An 18,017-nucleotide genomic window follows, 5' to 3' on the forward strand; every position below is an offset into this window, starting at 1 on the left:
CCCACTGCTTTTGCTGAAACTAGGAGGTCTCATCTCATGTCAGGTCTTCCTGTCATGTGCTCCAAGAAATGGGAACTATCAAACTGGCTTGGATAAAGTAAGAACTGCTTTTAAACTGAAGCTTTGTTGCAGCCCAAAGTGTTTTCCTAATTAGCTTTGGAAAAGCTGCTGTTAACTTTCATTGCTTTTTCTGGTTTCATACACCTGCAGCTTTGCTGTGCATCCTGAGGGATAAGGATCAAACTATCAGCAGCAGGGTGCTGCTTGTTGCTATTCAGGCTTGCCCCGACAAAGGTTGGAAGAAACTTTTTGACAAAACCACTTTTTTGGTGTAGTCCTTGTGCCTGTGATTTAGCCTTTGGGCTTGGGTGTGACCTTCTGGGTGGAGCTCCTAGACTTTTGGGGTCACTAGGGTGGTGCACACCAGCCACTGAAGACCATCAGCACTAGTGAGGATGAAGAGAGAATCTCCAAGTCCCTGTTTCTGCCCTAGGTAGCCCATGTTTGGTGGCCCATCTCCGTCTGATCTGTACATTCCTGGTAGCACACCTCCCTGAAAAGGTACACATACCTTGCTTTGTTTTGTGCTTTACTTTTGAGGAGGATCCTCCTTCCTTACAGAGAGCAAGGTCTGCAGCCTGGCAGAGGGGGAGAGACATGCTGTGCTTTCCCCTCCACCCCACTTGGGCCATTCCTGGGCTTCTTCCATGGCCCAGGAGGAAAGGGCACGATGTGCTCTGCCAGCACAGGGGCCAGGCTGCTGGCAGCCAGCACCGGCAGCCGAAGGCGAGGCGTCACATCGTCGCAGGGACTGTAAATACACCACACATCTTTTTACTCTTGTGTCATAATCACAATGTCCCTACGATGTAGTTTGTTTAACTGGATGACTTCAGTGCTAAAAATAAGTGGGTCTTGCTGTTTCCAGGACAACCACTATCCCAACGGCTTATCTCGGTGCCTCTCCTCTGTCAAAAGGATGTTCTAAACAGAGCTGGCCATGAATATTAAAAATGAAGCATGCACACAGTAAAGCATTCCCTGGGAAGAGCCCCATGTTTTAATGCTATATGTTATGCTAATAGGACAGTTGCCTCTCAGAGAAGTGCTTAATTCAAAAGTGGCACAGTATGGGGTGAGATTGAAGTAAGCAAGAATGTAATGTGTATTTCTTTCTTCCTTTTTTTTTTTTTTTTTTTTCCCTTTTTAATTCAATCTCTCTCTGGTGCTTAGAGTGGCTCACTAGGCAGCACTTTCTGTCTCTAGCCCAGAAATCCATAAATTGAAACCCTGCATGTGTGTTCTGAGCCCTCCCAGTGAGATGGCTGCAGGGGGACAGAGAGCTGTTGCCTGCCAGGTGGCACCTGGTGGCAGGGACAGCCTCTGAGGGCACGAGGGTGCTGGTGCCTCTTCTACCGAGCCAGGGAAGAAACAGCTTGCACAAACCATGCCTGGCTTTTGTGAAATTGAAATGCAGCAGCTCTTCCCAACAGGAGTAGAGATGAATTGCTCATTTGGAGGAGTCAGGGAGATTTTAGAAAGCCTCCTAGCTAGGAAATGGTTGCATTATTACATGGCTGCATTCCTCCAGCTTTTTATTCTCTACTCTCTTTTTCTTCCTCCTTCTTACTCAAACAAAGAAAAAAGCCTTGAAGAAAAAAATCAGAAGAAGCCTTAGGAAATCAAAGGGGTCATTTTTAACCTCTGTATCTGGACAAAAAGGAGGAGATAATTTAGCCAGTAGGATTGGTTTTCAAGTACAGGCTGAGTGGAGCAGTAGAGCTACTGCCTACTGAGCAGGAGAACTCTTGCAAGAACTGGTGAGACCCATGTCCAGATCACAGGTTTTAACTGAAGCAATTGGTTAACCATTAATCAAACTGTTTGATTCCACGAGTACAAATAAATTAAAATATTGCCCATTTGTTTCTCTCTCGTCAGTTATATTTTTAACAAAACTTTCTACTTAATTGAAGGCACATTTATGCAGTAACTGGCATGAGGGCAGTGGGCTAGACCCTCAGATGTTATACACTAACTAGGTTGCACTGCCCAGATTTAATTTTAATCAGATGAGGATCAGGCCCGTTGTTAGGAGACCTTCTGAAAGCCGTCACTTGTTTATGAGAGCTGACAGCAAATACAACAGTTCAATCCTTATGCACTGAACCTAGAAATTTTCAAGGTGACTGACTTGGCTTCAGGACAGCTGCCATTTTATGAAGTTTGTGCAGGAGGCTTCAGAAAAGAAGTGAATCCTGAGCTCCCACTGAGACTTATTGTCTACTTCTCAATATTTAGTTGTTTTTATTTTTGCTCTCAAAACTGATTCTGACTCCCTATGGATATTTAATTTTCTGCAGGAAAACAGTGTAGCAAAAATTCATGCCCTCCTTTGGTCTGAAAATATGGACTGTGAATCTCATAAAAACAGAGTGATTGAATTTTTCTGATGCATTTCAGATTTGTAGTCCTAGCCCTCGCCGGAGCTCAAAAAGTGAAGGTATGTGAAAAATAATGTTACCTGGATGCTTTAAAATGTCAGAAAAGGCAAATTCCAGGGAGGTGCAAAGTCCTCTGGAGGTAATGCATATCTCAGCTCACTGAAAATATGCTTACCTTGGCAGGTTGTGTCATGTCAGAGTAAATAATGCTGAAATGCATTAAAGAATCTGAAGACTGGATCTGTCTTCAATAAGGAAGATCTGTATCACACCACTATTCCCTTTTATCTGCGTTGCTGCATTAGAGGGCAATTCTTCTGAAAGCCTCAGAAATGTATGCCTGGGCACCCTAAAAATCCACAGTTCTGGGGAGAGGTTCTTGAAGGGAGACACTTGGTATAGGCCAGGCTGAGAGGGAGATGAACTTCATGCTCTGAAGTGTCATTCCATGGGATTTGTTGCAGGGTGGGGGGGAATAAAAAAATTGCAGATATTGACATGTCATGGGTGACAATGGTAGGAGGGTGCAACAAAAATTTTTAGTATGCAGACGAAAATTTCTGGTGCAATGTCCATTGTTTTCAATGGACTTCTCTCACCTCAAAATAAGGGAGAGTTTGACACTCTGGTTCTACTGCAGCAGCAGGACCATGACAAGAAGAGGTATGTACATATGCACACATACACACATGTATACAAATATATGTATGAATATTTCTTTATGAATACTGAGGGGGTCCCAGCAACCCTGTGAGAGCCAGTCAGCTTCAGGAGGGACCAAGCAAAGGAGAAAAAAGAAAGAAGAAGAAAACAAAGGAGGAGATAAAATTGCATCTCATTCTGCCCCTTCTGCCTCTTGCTGAGATTCGGAGAGATTTGAGACAGCCCATGTTCCCCCATCACTGAGTGAATGCCCTGTTCCCTCAGCTGAGATATTAGTAAAGTCAACTTGCTTTTTTGGAATTAAGGAAAGAAATGCAGATGTTGAGTTGAACTGACAGCCCTTCAGGAAGCCTTAAAATCCTCCAACTTTCTTTAAAAGGGAAACAAGGTTTGCAATTAGTGAACTACAGCTGGTTTAAGCATCCAATTGCTATTAATGCAATTATAGTTAAGGTTGTGATAGCTCTAGTGTCTTCTTGAAAACTCAGACCTCCATTTCATTAGGGCATTCAGTGCTTTTTAAGTATTGCTTCTAGCACTCAGTAAAAGGAAACATGAACTGTGGATTGAAAATCCTGCAGATATGGCTCCTATTCTCTGAAGTGTGATTGTACATGTGTCTGGGGTAGGACTGGAAGGTATTTGAGCAACCTTTTGGTATGTCCTGGAGAGTGCATACCTTGGTGCAGCAGAGCAGCAGCTTCAGCAAAGGTGCTGTAGTGACTCTGCTGTGCAAATCAATGCTTACATATAAATACTGGGTTAATGCATCCGACAGAGACCAGCTGAATACTGCTGTCTCCAGCACTCACGCTGCAAGAGCACACGTTGACTCTCTGTACCTTCCATATGGCAGACACTTTAAAAGTGTAGTGGTTTAACAGGTTCTACTGTTTCCATCTAAATTCCTCTTCTAAAGGGTAAGGAGTGACCCTTTGAATCTTTCAGCTGCAAATAGCAAAGAGCAAATCAGTGTCCACCTCAGGCTGCAGCTTTTACCCCCTAGGCAGCATTTTGGGTCCTTTCCATACAGCCACTGGATCCCACAAAAACCATGGGAAATTAAAAACTCTATGACCTGGGGTTAGCTGGGCTCAACTGTTCCCGTGGGTTCGGTGATTCAGGCAGAAAGACAGACAGACAGAAAATAGTGAGCTTTGACATCAATTGTGTGAAGTATTGTGTGCAACAGCCTTATTTCTCTTATTTCTTTGTCAGTAAAAAAAGATAAAGTGTTTTGAGTCTTCTGATGTTTAGGCCATGCCCACCATGCACTACTTCTGCTCACTCGTTGTCCTTTAAAGCAAAATAAGGTCACAGAAATACTCTCAATGGGTGGTTAATATTTGGGCCTAGGGCTTCAGTGCATTTGGGGGTCTGGATCCTTGCTGTGTTGCTGACATGATTTATTGTATTTACTCTTCAGATTGAAATGCCAAAACCATCCATCAAACTGTACAAAAAGTCCATTCCACCCCTTCTCTCTCCAAATCATGACTGGAGAGGTATTTTTGGCCAAGTATGCCAAAATTTTGGCCAAGTATGCCAAAAACACACCGCTTAGCTGAAAAAAATGGGACGCCATACACAGAAAAAAGGTTCATTGAGATCACAGCACATACATCATAAATAATAAGTTGCTTTTCCTACAAAATGCAAAAGAAATCCCAGATAAGCTTATTTTGTTCTATTAATCTCAGTTGAATTCTGCAATTATTTTCCTGTAGTAAGTTAAATCATTTTTAATATCTTTACTTGTGCAACATTTTATCTTAGTGCAGTCAGTCAGATAGGTAGAAAGAATGATTGATTTTTTCTCTTTCTATATTGAATAATAAGTAGAGGCATAAATGGACAAAATCATCATTGAAATAGAGACACAAACAGAATTTTTCTGTGCAAAGGGAAGCCAGCATATCTGTATTTCAAACAAGGCAGGGAAATTACTGTGGAAGACCTGCTCTAATTGTTGTTCCTGGGAAAGGACAAAATGGAAATTGCTGGTTTGTTATTCAAGTGCATCACCTAGCACAGCAGGATCTTGTTCCTCTCAGAAATTCTCAAAGGCAACCAAGCAAATAAATATTCTTTGCCATTTCTATCCATTTTCCTGGAACATCTTCCATCCAAAGGCTTTTGAGGGCTGCACCCTGACTGTGTAGCAGAAACGCCCTTTAGGGAGGGTGCTCCAAGTGTCCAGTGCCCTGAACATCTGGACTGGGAGGTGGGCAAGATGAGGAGCAGCTGTGTAACTGATGAGTTTCAGCTGGGTTCCTGTGGTGAGAGGTGGCCTAGCCAGCCTGGCTGCTCCTGTTGGGGCTGTGTAGTCAGGAGCAGTAGGTGTGTAAGGAGTGTGCTTTCTTTCTGTGTGCTGCTGCAGGTCTGCTTGCCCAGGAATGATTACTCATCCTATCCTTCTGACTTAATTTTTTTCTTGATTAGAACAGTTTTCAAATCCGGAGCAGTACCAAAGTCTCTGGCAAAGAGACTTTTGAGGGACAAAATTCCTCGGCTTTGATTAGAACTTCTGTGTGCAGTGTGGTGCAAGTATACACAAACAAAACACCCCCAAATATAGCGTTCTACCTGCTGTGAGGTTAAAGGGGCAGCTTGCTTGCAAAATTTTGTGATCACAATCTAATGCAGGAATAAGTTCTCTAGAAGTTCCAAACCACGTGAAGCAGTTCCACAGTGAAATCTGAAGGCAACCCATCTGAAATGCATGGAGGCCTTTTGTGCCCTACCATGCATGGCAGCTGCCTGGCCATTCTGCCTCAGGAGCCAGCACTGCCAGCTTCCCAACAGAAGTGAAGTTCTATCCAAGCAGGCAGGGCAACATAGCCATGATGGCACAGCCTTGTGACAACAACACCGTGAGGGTGAGGGGGAGCATCTCATTTCCTCCCCCTCCCTGAGTCTGCAAAGATGAAGAGGGGTGTGGATATGGATACCCAATGCTCCCACTGTCCTGGTAGCTGCACCTTGCTCTCAGGGTCATCACACTGGAAAAGGACCATGGACAACAGGAGCTGGGAGTCACACTGAAGACATGCAGGTCCTTGAAGGAGTGGATCCAGGAGCTAACAATGTGTTAAAGATCTGCCATGCTCCATGCTCCTTTTACACTTGGTCCTGGAGCTGGGCAACCAGAGTGTGCACTCAGGCTGCTGTCACAGCCCATGGAGTTGTAGTGTGGTGAGGTAAGACCAATGTATGGGGAAAGCCATCCTTGAGAAACTGCTTAAAAATATGCCCTGAGATCAGAAGAAAGTCCCTAAGTCTTTCTTGAAAGCCTGGGCTTCCCTGCTGAGGAACATTTATGAGTTCATACCCAGGGCTGTGTTGGTGACCCTGCTGCACATGCTGTCTCTCTGTTTAAAGGGAGCTGGGAAGGGGGAAACGAGTGGTGTGCCTTGCCATTCCTAGGGATGTGTGAGACTGCACTTACTCACAAGTGGTGCAGATGAAAATGGAGGGTATGGACGTGCCTGTGGTGTGTTGAGGCCTATTGGCAATTGAGTTCAGAAAACACAGGTTTCCAGATGTCTGCAGGTTCTGGTATGTGAGCTGTAAACCAAAGGTACAATAGTGGATGAAGTGTCTGCTCTCAGTGCAAACATTTTTCCTACTTGCATTGTGCCAGGATGCTTTACTGGCTTTAATCATCACAAGGTAGAAAGCTGGTGAGTAAAGTCTTTTCACTATATAGGTTTGCCTGAAATTGAAAGAAGAGAAAATGCATCACACCAAAACCATTTAATCTGGAGCAAAGTTAAGAGAACGAGTTAATGAAAGAAAGGCAGTTGTTTAAAGGTGTGAAACTGCTGAAGAGAGCCAAGGTACAAGGGGTTATCCATAGATGTGGCCAATTTAAACAAGACAAGCTGGTGACTCAGGGAGGTTCCACCTCCAGTGTCATTCATAAACCCAGCCTGTCCCTGGGCAGCCACTCAGCTTTGATTGCATCCTGTTTAACTTGGCCTTGGGATGACTGACTCTTCCAAAATCTGGCATTTTGGGCAGGTATCACACCTTAAAACATCTGATCCTCTTTTATGAGTGCAAAGTATTCTTTTATTTAATTTCTTTGTGCTGCCTGCCTACATCATGGGGCTTGGGTTGGTCCTACCAGGGACAGGCATGTTTCTCACTGGCACAGAATGGTAGATCCACAAGTGACTGAGCTGACAGACTTGGACAAAAGTTCCAGAATGGTTTATCTCCTTCTTTGCAACATGCAGGCTTTAGCTGGCATCTGGAAGACAGTGACAGAAGTTTTCCATGGAACCACACACAGATAGGAGTCCGATTTCAGAACTGAGATCCAGATGCCAAGGCCTTGAAGGCTTGTGTCAGGTGATATCCTTGGGAAAGGTTGTTTTGCAGTGTTTTGGTGGCTATATAGAACAAGCTGTGTCAAATGTCATCAGCACCTAAGAAGTTGTTTTCCCTCCCAAGATTATGTGATAAAAATGAAGCTGTTTTGTTTTCAGTGATATTTTTCATTAATTTAATGAGGAGAGGTTCTATTAATAGCAAACCAAAAAGCACTTTCTGGAGCTCAGCACCAACACCGTGCTACTCCCAGAGTCTGCAAACAGTTTTGAGCTTTTCCAATTTTTTAACTAAGCCGAGAAAAACAAGGATGAACTTAAGAGTAGCAAGTTTGAAACCTACATGGGATGTTGCCATTTTATGAGCAGTTTATCGCCTCCTCAAGGTGGCTGCTCACGCTCCTGGATATCCATATCTGAGCAATATATCCATATGTCCGCCTCAGACTGCAGGTGTTGAGCCCCAGCTCTTGGGGTGGACCATTGCCACCCAAGTGCCACTGAGAGCTTGTGGCATTGCTGACTGTGACCTCGTTGCTGCAGCTCAGTGGTGTCTGTCAGGTAGGTACCAGCTCAGCTTTAAGGTTGTCTTAGCCCTCTGCTCCACGAGTTAATTTATATTGCCATGGCAGTGGGAGGAATAATCTTTGATTCACTCTGATCTTGGCTCTAGAAACACCCACTGGCTTGATTTATATCCACATGGTGGCAGGGCGCAGGGGTGCTTGAGGTGACCTTCAAGGCAGCCTTGCCTGATGAAGGGAAGTCATGTGCAGATTTCTGCTCCTTCCTCTGCCTTCATGAGGACAGCCAGAGGCTGAAAGGTGCCTTAGGAGCAATATTCCTTCCTTGGGAGTCTGACCAAGCTTTCCTGGCTGAAGCTAGGTGCAAAAATTTCCATTTTCTGTGCGACAAGAGCAGCTGAGAGCCACCACTGCAGAAATGCTCTGGACTGTGAATCACCACTAGTTGCTTCCCAATGCACTTGTGGAGTGAGAAGCAAAGACAGCCCCTGTGCCCCATTCTCAAATGGGAGCTGGGAGGTTGCTTGCACATGATGCTGTCATTCTGGGAGGGTCAGCACGGGGCAGGGTCCCTCCTGGCTCAAAGCTAAACCTGTGAAGGGTGACATCATGCAGGAGGCACTTTGAGATGGTGTTATTAAGCTAATCATGGTAGAGGAGGAGCCCCTGAGGCTCAACCGATAAGGTAAAGAACACATTCCTCTGAGGCAGATGAAAAGCCCTCAGCCACCTTTGGCTTGGTGTCACAGAGCTGGGTGCTGGAAATGGCACAACAGTGAGATCAGGTACAGCCGCCCCCAGGGTCTGGACTCTGCTGTCTCCCTGCCCTGGAGCAACCTGGTATTTACATTAGCAGCAGACAGCTGTAGAAGGCACAGAAAAACCCAGGACCATGCTGGGGACTGCTGAGGAAACCACTGCCACAGACTGAGGCAGCCTTGCTCTGGGGAAGGGTGTGAATGCCTCCCAGCCCTGCCCTGGTTCCTGGTTTGGGCTGCAGTCTGTGTGTAATTCCCCTCTTCCACCCTGCTTCCATGATGATTACCAGATGCCTCTTGCCACTGCTTCTCAGAGTAGGTGCTGCTCTTCTCCAGGAGGTCTCATCTACTACAGGGCATTCTTGTAGGTGGAAAGCTTGAGGGCAGCAGCCCTTCCTCCCCTGTGTCACCTTCAGATGTCACAGGCCATGAGATTTTCAGTCATGGTGCTCAGGAGCTCAGGACCAGGAAGGGTTGATAGCTCAGCTGCTCTGGAAAACAGGTCCCCACATCACCAATGCTGGCATCTGCCCTTCAGGAGAGGAGGGACCCCTGCAGAGGGGGCAAGACAATGAAAGGGCAGCAATGTGTGGGAGGCAGAAGTTCAGATCTCAAGAATCAAACTAAAAGAAAACAAGCAAGTAAGAAAACGTTGCTTTGGCTTCAGCCAGGAACCCAGGACAGTAAACAGAGGAGGCTGGAAAGCCAATATATTCTACCCTGGGGGAAAGAAATGAATATAAAACAAAGAGCAAAGATGAAAGCCATATATAGCAAGCACAAACTGCCACAGCCATGATTGGCAGTTTACATATTACATTTTATAGCATTCCTCTTCTCCTCCCTCCATATTTTCTTTCTCCCCGTTTCTCTGCTGACAGCTCATACTCACGCCTTGCGCTGCACAAATAAGTGCTCTGTTCCTCCCTCGCATCCTGCTCAGACTTCACTCCAGCCCTTCCCAAGTTCACAGACCACCCCACCATCCTGGCTGCATGCAGAAGAGACAGCAGGTCAAGGCCTGAGTTGTCACAAGTCCACTGAAAAGATTTCCTGTCTCGTGCAAATAAACCCAGCTCCTCTCCTCCGGTTTATTTGGTTTTTACTGAATCCGGTCAAATCACGATTTCCCCCGTCTCTTACAATAAACAATCAGCCCGTGTCAACTTGATTACGAGCTGCTGATGCAGCATTGTTGAATCCAAGCCCTGAGTGTATGTTTTGGCAAAAACAGCGCTATTTTCAGCTAGGCGTGCAAGGTGGCTTGCCAAGAGGCTCAGCTTTCCCAGCAGACCCAAGGTGGGTTGGAGGCAGGGCTCCCACTGGCAGCCTGGGCAGCAGGACCAGGGGCCAGGTCTGCACAGCTCAGCACCAGCACTCCTGGCAGGGCCGGCACCACCTTGCTGCTCCTCTGGAATGGATCCAGAGCAGGATCCCAGCAGCATCAGGAACACTGAGCAGGGAGAGCACAAAGAAATCCTGTGCCAGTTCTGACCACTCTGAGGGCAGCCGCTTGGCGTGTCAACTCCCAAGGAGGTTTACTTTGCCTACATGAAATTCACAGAACCCGTTTATCTCTGTGTCCAGTGTATGTTCCTGGTGTAGGAGCTTTGAGAGCCCTCAGCTGTGCAGACGTCGAGGGGCAGGATTTATGCTGTCTCCACACCAGGGCAGGTACCCTCCAAGTCAGCTTGTTTACACTCAGACAACACAGCCTTTACATCATTCCTCTCTTTAAAAGGGTATTTATTTCTTTCCAGGGCAATGGTGTATCCGTATCCTCAATTTTCCTCTGGGATCACTCATGCTTTTGGTGTCAATTTTTCCTGTTGCTGCTTTCTTTTGGATACTCTATTTCCCATGGATTCAGTGGCCATAGAGGCCAGGTGTGTGAAACAAAACAGTGAAGGCACAGACACAAAAGTGCAGTGTAACACAATTTGGTCAGTGACTTCTGACTCCCCTCATGACATCCTTCTTGCAGAAGTCTGTTTTCCCCATGTGGAATGACAAACTTGCTCCCTACCAATGCTGACAGCATGCAGATTCACAAGCTGGCAGCCTATACATTCTTGTTTTTCCTAACCAAACCCCCCTTTTTTTTTTTGCCAGCAGCAATGTTGTAGCAGCACAGCTCCTCAGGTGGTTTGCAGTGGGCAGGGCTGGCAGCTGGCAGGTGTAGGCAGTGGCAGACCTCGCTGGTGGAGAGGTGCCACCCTTGGCAGAGCTGTGCAGGGGTGGCCATACACGTGTGTACCAGCACACGAGTGCCTGGCTGTGCCTGCGTCTCCTCTTGCTGAATTCCAGAGGTGTTACGTGTCCTGTGGAGAGAAGGAGCTATTGATGCCACAGGCATAAATAAATCCATGGAGCATCTGCAGTAACGCAGGTTGCTCAGGGCCTGAGCTCAATCCCACTCTGGACAGGTACAAAATCTGCCTTTGGTGGGAGGTGGGTAGGGGCCATGGTGCAGGGATGCTGCTGGGAAGGACACAAGGACAAACATACATGCAAGGTGTCTTTTGTCTCCTTATTAAGTGGTAAGCTGTGTTATTTGCTCCTGACTGCTGGCACAAGCCAGGGGGATGTGTTTCTGCCTCCTCATTACACAAGAAGCTTGAACCAGTGAATGTTTGCATATAGTTGAGACAAACACACCAGCACCTCTTCTTGTGTGCAGGCTCGACTCAATAGAAAACAGAGGCATATTGGGTCATGAGAGGCGTGTGGTGCAATTACCAAAATGAATTTTTTTAAAATGTAGTTGCTATACGTTCAAATACGTATACATTGTTATCCCATGTTTCAAATGAAGGGGATGGTACCACTGCCTTCATCAAGAGCAACAGGATGTCACCAAGTAACACCTGCACAGAGCTTAGGTGACTTGGTAGCTGGTGTTCTTCTTCAGAAACACCTGGTGCAATTTATTCACTGGCCTTTAGATACTTATGATGTAGGTATTCAACAGATGAGCTGGAGTCAGGGAGAGAAACAGGCATTTCTGTGTATGGGTTACCCCAAGCATTAGGCAAGTGAATTGCACTTTATTGGTATCCTCTTCTTACTCTTGACTCTGAAGGGACCCCCAAGTTCAAGTTCAGACATATCACTGCCAATTTGAAAATGTGCACGAAGCAATTTTATTCCTGGTCTTTCCTGGAAAATTTGATGACCATAAACTTGTGACATACAAAACCTCCTTCATTTTTCAAACCTGCCCTTTTTTTCCATCTCTTTGTTGCCTGAGTGACACTCTTGTGTTCTGGCTGACTCACCACTCCCCTGGCTATTTCCCAGCCTGAAATTGCTCTCAGCGAGTGATGAATGAGTGCTCTGCCTTAACTCTGCCAGAGCAAAGGGCACAGCTACCATACGCTCCAAAACTTTCAGAGTATGATGGATTTGAGCTTTTACAGAAATCTTTATTACCTCACCTTCCTTACCCTTGGAGCTGAACTTCTCACGGGCAGTTTTCAATTCAACTTACTTTCTTAAGAAGAAAAAAAAGGTGGCAAGTCCAGGGTGATTCTGTTACAGTGAATTTAAGTTGATGTAAAACCCAGCAGTGAGGTGAAATGGGCTGCTCAGCCAGGAAGAGAACTGGCACATTGCTGGACAAGCAGGGAAGGCAGTGGCATTCAGACTGCTTTCAGTGCAGCTGTAGGACTGCACCCATGGCAAAAGCTCTTTTGGAAACAAGCTGTCTTTACAACTCTTGTGTTTGCTCATCACTGGAACTTGGTATACAAAATCTGGCATGCTTTTTTAAAAACAAACAAAATTTCAAAAATTAAAAAATAAGAGACTGGTCTTGTTTTCTGTTGTTGTAATAACAACAGAACCTAGAAAATCAAAGGAAATTAAGTACTCTGGTATTTAGTGACAACAGCTCCTTAACAAAATCTGAATGAGATTGTTGCTCTTCAAAGTTTGAAGGCAGGGCTGGGGTAGGTGGAAAGCAAGTGAAGAAGGCAGCTATGGAGGAAAAACACCACCAGCCTAAAGCTTTTGAAGATGTCAGATCGGTTCTTGGCACAGCTGCTGATCTTTTATGGGACTGTGGCCCTCATCTGTAAAGGTGAAACAAATTTTGAAGCTCTTTAGGGTCTGGTGTCAGAAACAGTCCTATGTGTGTTTGCCTGGGGCTTTGCATGTCACGTGTCTAAAAATACAGGTGCAATTTTGCCTTTTGCCCTCCAAAATGAAGTGCAAAGGCCATTCGTGTGTGGGACTGAATTTTAATAGCCACAAGCACCCAGGATTTGGGTTCACTGCAGTAGAAGTGAGAAAGAAGAAGAGCTTGAAGCACAAGGGACAAGGAATGAGCAACTATGAATCCAAAGGCAGACAACACACTAACATTATAACACAAGGATGTTAATAAAGCCCTGAAACCCAGCCTTGCCTGGCAACTGTGGCCAGACACTGAGGACAGGCCCATCCTCCTGGCCATGCTGTGGAGTTGATGGTGCACTTGCTGCAGGACTCAGCACAGAGGTGTGGGGCTCAGGGAGGATGCTGACACCATGGGAGGCAGCTGTGCTGGAGCACTGCTGGTGTGAGCACACGGCAGTACCGGAGCCAAAGCTTTCTCACTGCGCCACAGTCTCTGCTGCAACAAGGTGTCTGTGCATCCTCAGCAGAAATTTTGTGTCCAGCACTGGCAAGACAAAATAGCACAGATGGATTAAGTTGTCATGCTACTCATTTATTTTCATACACACAATGGCTATCTTGAACAAACCCCATCCTGTTTAAGCTCAGGGGCTGTGCTGCTCATTCTCTGTTTTAAAACTAGATAAACTGAGGAAGTGTCTAACCTTCCATTAGCTAAGAGCTGAGCTTCTGGACAATGCATCAGGTGCTAGCACATTCTCAGCTGCACTGGTGGATTTGTCAAAGCATATATTCAGCAAAGGGTTCAAGAGTTTGCATCAAGGGTAGGTGACTTCCAGGAGGCTGAGCAAAGAGTTTGGGGGTGAAGTTTCTTCACAGTCCAAGGCTGAGGCAGTGGGACTAAGATATTATCTTGGGTCTTTATTCAAAGCTGTTCAAAACTCTTGGTCAAGAAACCATAGAATGGTATGGTTTGGTTTGGAAGGGACCTCACAGACCATCTAGAACCACCCCCTGCTCCCATGGGCAGGGACACTTTCCACTAGACCAGGTTGCTCAGGGCCTCATCCAACCTGTTCTTGAATGGTTCTAGGGGTAGGTCAAGCATCACTTCTGTGGACAACCTGTTCCAGTGCCTCACCATCTTCTGAATAAAGAATTTATTCCTAGTATCTAATCTAAATCTTTCCTCTTTTAGCTTAAAACCTTGTGCTCTTCCCTAACCCTATGTGCCCTTATAAAAAAGTTCCTCTCTTCCTCAGCTTTCTTGTAGACTTGTCATCACATGACAGGGCTTTATGCATGGCTGTCCAGTGTTTACAGCTTCCAAGAGTCTGGATATTCTGCAAATCAAGTTTTCTGTATGAGAACGACACCTTTTGGCTCACAGCTGTGGCTGTCCTCAAGCGCTGCTCAATGACGGGAGTGGAGGAAGAACTGAGTGATGAGTAACCAAAGTAAAGTTGGCAACTTAGATGAGTTTGGATGAGTTAATGCACTCTTAATGCACTGTCAGGCCCAGACATATTAATATTGAGGTTCCTTGAAATACCTTACATGCTTGGCTCTCTCCCCAGCCAGTGGTGTGAATACCAACCACTAGGGACAGAGTTATGGACTGATTTTGTCACCTCTGACCTTCGGTTTCCCAAACAACTGCCTGGTCTCCAGGAATTGGCCTCCAGGGTTTGCTAGGGAAGGGAGCAGAAAAGAGCATCTAAATCGTACCCAGCCTCGCTACTCCTGCTAGCTCAGATCTTCTTGTTAAATGTCGCTATTCGTAATCAATACCTTGTTTAGACAAAGTCGGGGAAGGAAAAAATTGTAAAAAGCCCAGTTTAAGAAAGAGCACTGACTGACCAGCTAAGCATCCTTCGCTTAAAAACTAGTCATGAAATGAACAAACAAGGCGAGAATAACAATCTGATTCTCACCCAAATTTTTGCCCTGAGAGAGGAGTGCATGAGCACGAAACCCATTATCGGCTAATGGTCATTTGCATACCGTGGGCTGTCTCAAAGCACCTCTGAAACATCAGCACAAAGCATTTTGCTAATCAGGGCTGGTCTCTTCCACCCTTTCCCGTGCAGGTGAGTGGTATTTGCCCGAGGAAAGGGAAACTGCAGCTCACAGCCTCTATCGAATGAAGAATCACAGCCTCTAGAGGGGAGCACCAAATGCTCTCACAACATTACTCTCAGAGAGAAGCAAATGGCGTGCTAGAGATCATCCAGGGAAACAGCAGAAAGGTTTGAAATAGTTAACCAATGTCGTGTCACCCTCTCAAATGTCTCTCAAAACTGGTCTAAGGGAATCTCCTGAAGAATTCACTGGGATTATTTGCTTAGTCTGAGATATCAGGGTGGTACAGTTTCATGGCTCCAGAGCTTCAGCATTTGGAAGCCAGGTTTGGTACCTGAGTTGTGCCAAGCCCACCCATTTCCCCTGTGTCTGACTCCAGGTGTGCCTTAACTCCCTTTCCTCCATAGTCTGCTAATTATTGGCTTCCCCCCAAAAACAGCCAAATCAGGGTGCAATACTTTTTGGATTGGTGGGAACTTGTAACAAACTCCTGCTTTGGTAGCTTGAGGAATGCATTACTTTTCACAACTCTCAAATTGGTTTCTGCACATCTCACTGGAAAATTGTGGCAGTGTCCTGGGTTTCAACTCGTGCAACCAGGGATCAGGAATACCCATTATATTGCAATATGCAGCAGTGGAAAAGGCCCCTTAGCAGAAGGGGCATTTGTTTTTGCCCTTTACTTGTTCTGCTCTCAAGGACCTCATCCTGAAAAGTGTGGGCAGCAATTCCTCTCCTTCTCTTCATCCCTGCAGCTCAGGGGTGAAAAGAAGTGGAAGTGGCATGCTAAAATCCCAGGCTTTGCACTGGGCATTTTTTTTCATAGGTTTGTTCCTGATGTAGAGCCCTGTGCTTGAATGTTCCCTTCTTCTCCCACAGATGACATCCTCTGGTGTCATGAAGGGGCTTTTCTGTCTTCGTGGTGGCAGGGATGGGTGCTGGCTGGATCCAATTCTGAGGGAAGCAGGTGCTGGCTCAGAGCTGCCCATCTCTGAGCCAGGGTGCCCTTGACCATCACCCTGCTGCACTTCCCTCTGAATCTCAATGAGCACCTTGGGATGTCAGGGGCAGATGGGATACACTGATTACTTGGATCCTTCCTATTTTGGGACATGACAAGCAGTTCCTTTTCCCCCTCTCCTTTCATGTTCACACAATGCTTTACACTGATCTCCCCTGCACACATTTATCTGCCAGGCAGGGTAATGGAGCAGCACCCAGGGAGTCTCCAAGGCTTTTGTGGGGTTTGGTATTGCTGAGCTGTGAATGCAGGGAGAGGCAGCATGTGTAGCTAATCCTACGATACAATAACCAGTCCTTCGTGGTGGATGTCAAATTTACTAAATGCATGATTGTTTATTGTTTGCCTGTGTAATGATGTGCGTGGGACTTGGGCCAATTTGGAAATATTAATAAACATGACAGCATTTCAGTAGTGCAGCAGACAGAATCCTCCCATTGCTCCCAGGAACACTAAGACGACATGTTCATAGATGGAATGAAAGGGAGTTCTCTTCTGAAATTAAAAAAAGGCCTTTCTATTATCTGAGCTAAATAGCAAAATATTTCACTCGGTTATTCACACTGGCACACTCTAGCTGCAGGTGGGTTCATTAGCTCCTCTCTGATGCAGCAAAAATAGATCAGTGTAAGGGACAAGGAAGCTGACATTAGCCTGTGCTGTCACTGAAAGGACTGCTTGTCTGTGAGGAGCAATGGGCTAGTGATTTACAGGGCATTTAGCTCAGGCAAAACTGAGCAGTCCATTTTATCTCAGCCTTTTCTCCCTTATGGACCAGGAGCCTTTTGGCTGTGGCTCTTTTATTGCTCTAGGCCCCCTGTGTGGTGGTACACCTGTGTTGCCAACACTTCAGAGGGGGATATTCAAAAGTAACCACGCGTGAATGTTTATATCCCAAAATCAGTCTATTTGACCTGCACCAGGCAAGCTCCCTCCTGCCCTTCCAGCTTGAGTCTGTGACATCACAACTTTTTGGTAATGGCCTATTAATCACCTACTGCCTGATGCTGTGAATTCTGTCTGGTTTCCTCCAGGATACTTCATCATCTGCAAGCAGGACTTGGACCAGGCAGGGATGCCTCCATCCAAGCTCCTCCAGATGCCGGTGCTCCGAGCTTTGCCAGAACTGCATGATTTCTGTGCGTGCCATTAGACTGGGATGATGAACAGCTTGGCTGTGAGCACGTGGAGTGCAAACCCTGGTGAAACCTGGCTTGGGGCCCTGGCAAGAGAGCATCCTTACTGCCGTGCAGAGCTGCCATCTGGCAGGTTGGACCTGGTGTCCTCACCACTCCAGCCTCCCAAGCCAGTGGCTTTGCTTTTTTGTTTCCTTTTAAATGAAAACAAATGTTAGCTTCAGCTCAAGGATGATGCAGCCCATGGCTACTGGCAACATCTCTTTGTGCAGGGGTTGCTGGGATGAAGGAGCTTAACTGCACACCACAGTACCCAAAAACAGCCCCAGTGGGTCAGCAATGTAGTCTTTGCAAGGAAATGGAAGGAAGAAAATGATCCCACCTCAGGGAGCACCCAGGCAACCAGGCCAGAGTTTGTGGTGCAAAGCACACTACAGAGTGCTCTGTGTCAGTGGGTGCAAGCTGAGGCACAGTCTGTTTGTCCCTAAGGCACTGCCTGCTGCATCCCAGGAGTCATGTGGGATCCCACTGGTGCATTCTGCGGGAAAGGGGCTGCTGTGCTCTCTACTGCCCCACCTGCAACACTTGCACTTTGAAGATCTTTGTGTGGTATTAATGTGAAACACTTATTTCTCATTTCTTGTTTTGTTTGACTTCATGGGGCAAAAAAAACCAGGGAGAATCCAGGTAGGTACAACTGGACAAAATTTGGATGGGGTTTCTTTAATTGTAGTGACCAATTTTCCCCATTGCCAGTGGTGTGTCTTCATATGCTCCTTCTCCACCCCATTCTTACAAGTTGGTTAAAACTTGTGCCCAGGAGCAGCCTCCAGCTGTGCCATAGGATGGTTACAGCAGGAAATAAGAATCTTTGAGCCTGAACCCAAATTTCAGGTAAGAAGAGCATCTGCCACTTCTGGTTCCCCTTGTTCATTT

At 46.2% G+C, this 18,017-nt stretch overlaps 2 long non-coding RNA genes across 2 annotated transcripts in view; one reads left to right on the forward strand and one right to left on the reverse strand.

Moving 5' to 3' along the window:
- The window catches only part of LOC132324933 (uncharacterized), a 56,122-nt gene that overhangs the window by 17,310 nt on the left and 20,795 nt on the right, over positions 1-18,017 (forward strand). The window lies entirely within an intron of this gene.
- Positions 4,694-11,055, reverse strand: LOC132324932 (uncharacterized). The gene is made up of 2 exons (XR_009485775.1): positions 9,616-11,055; positions 4,694-9,275 (listed from the first exon to the last, which is right to left on the reverse strand). It is a non-coding gene; the product is annotated as an uncharacterized LOC132324932 (long non-coding RNA).

Source organism: Haemorhous mexicanus, chromosome 3 (assembly GCF_027477595.1).
Source record: "Haemorhous mexicanus isolate bHaeMex1 chromosome 3, bHaeMex1.pri, whole genome shotgun sequence".
NCBI lineage: Eukaryota > Metazoa > Chordata > Aves > Passeriformes > Fringillidae > Haemorhous > Haemorhous mexicanus.